This window comes from Phalaenopsis equestris, unplaced genomic scaffold (genome assembly GCF_001263595.1).
Source record: "Phalaenopsis equestris unplaced genomic scaffold, ASM126359v1 Scaffold234960, whole genome shotgun sequence".
NCBI classification, from domain to species: domain Eukaryota; kingdom Viridiplantae; phylum Streptophyta; class Magnoliopsida; order Asparagales; family Orchidaceae; genus Phalaenopsis; species Phalaenopsis equestris.
This window is the reverse complement of record NW_018252854.1, coordinates 39,612-40,974: the sequence shown is the minus strand read 5'-3', so window position 1 is coordinate 40,974 and position 1,363 is coordinate 39,612. Positions and strand designations below refer to the sequence as shown.

Here is a 1,363-nt window from a genome sequence, read left to right as displayed (position 1 = left end):
TTATCCTGAAACGCACAAGCTGCCCCAAACGGTCCCTTGGTTACAAATATTGTACATATATGCTGTTAAATGTTAGGATTTTTCGGGACGCTGGAGAAAAAATATTTTAGTCTCTTTGTTTTCCACGATGATCCGATACATGCAAATAGATAATGGAATGTTGTAATTGACGAGACAAACCATAGTTTTTAGGTTTACATTTTCTCGATAGGCCTTGCCTGTTGGAATATTTCTTTACGTGCTCGAGCTGCTTCAAACAACGGCAGTGGAGCTGCGGCGAATGCTCGTTTTAATTTGGAGAAAAATTCTGGCTCTTGACAAGGTATTTCTTATACACGCCTTGACTGTTTTGGATGCTTGTTTATTTTTTTTTGGAGTCATTAGGTGGTTCTTTTCCTATGTTCTATTTAGTGAGCTAAGGATTTGCTGATGGGAGGAAGAAGTTGTAATGTCGGAGTTTGTTTGTTACTGTAGCATGCTATTTTTGAGATTTTGAAACTGAAACCTCTATTTTTTTTTGTGGGAAAAAGACTTGTCAGGTTGATCTTGTGAAATATGGAGGTCATACCTATTTTATTAAGTTTCTCGATAGCATGGATGCTTACCCAAAACATGGGGCAATGGCCGCCTTTGTTTTAGCAGTTATTGTTGATGGGCACAAACGAGGACAAGAGGAATGCATGCAAGCTAATCTTTTCCATGTATGCTTGAAGCATCTGCAACTTGCAAACCCTAATGAAGCACAAACTGAGCATCTCCTACTTCAATGGTCGTGCCTTTGGTTGGGAAAATTTTGGGAGGATTTTCATGAAGCATAAATTATTTGTTTACAAGCAGATACACTAGTTATTTTGCTCTATTTGTTGTCTGAGCCCCAACCAGAGGTTTAACCCCCATTTTCTCCCATTTCCAGCAACATCAAATTTATCTTTTTGCATATTTTACCCATTTTATTTGACTATTTATCTCTTTCTATCCTTTTAAAATTTATAGGTTTTACTTGGCCATTCTCATCGATTTCAAGCATTGGTGCTTCTAGGAAGATTTCTTGACAAGGGACATTGGGCTGTAGATCAGGTACTGTATCATTATATTGCATCATTGCTATTTCCTACAAAAAAAGGAAATATTTTTTTATATATGCTGATTTGAATAATGTTCAAATTTCCTCGACAGGCCTTGCTTGTTGGAATATTTCCTTATGTGCTCAAGCTACTTCAAACAATGACGATGGAGCTGCGACAAATTCTCGTTTTAGTTTGGACAAAAATTCTAGCTCTTGACAAGGAATTGCTCATACACTCCCTGACTGCTTTGCGTACTTGTTTATTATTGTTTGGATCCATTAGATGGTTCTTTCCCT

The 1,363-nt window shown here is 37.3% G+C and overlaps 1 long non-coding RNA gene across 1 annotated transcript; it reads left to right on the top strand.

The window, feature by feature from the left end:
• The first annotated feature begins 81 nt into the window (after positions 1–81).
• On the top strand, positions 82–1,252 carry LOC110039056. The gene is made up of 4 exons (XR_002295484.1): positions 82–322; positions 531–884; positions 994–1,077; positions 1,177–1,252. It is a non-coding gene; the product is annotated as an uncharacterized LOC110039056 (long non-coding RNA).
• Positions 1,253–1,363: the final 111 nt, after the last annotated feature.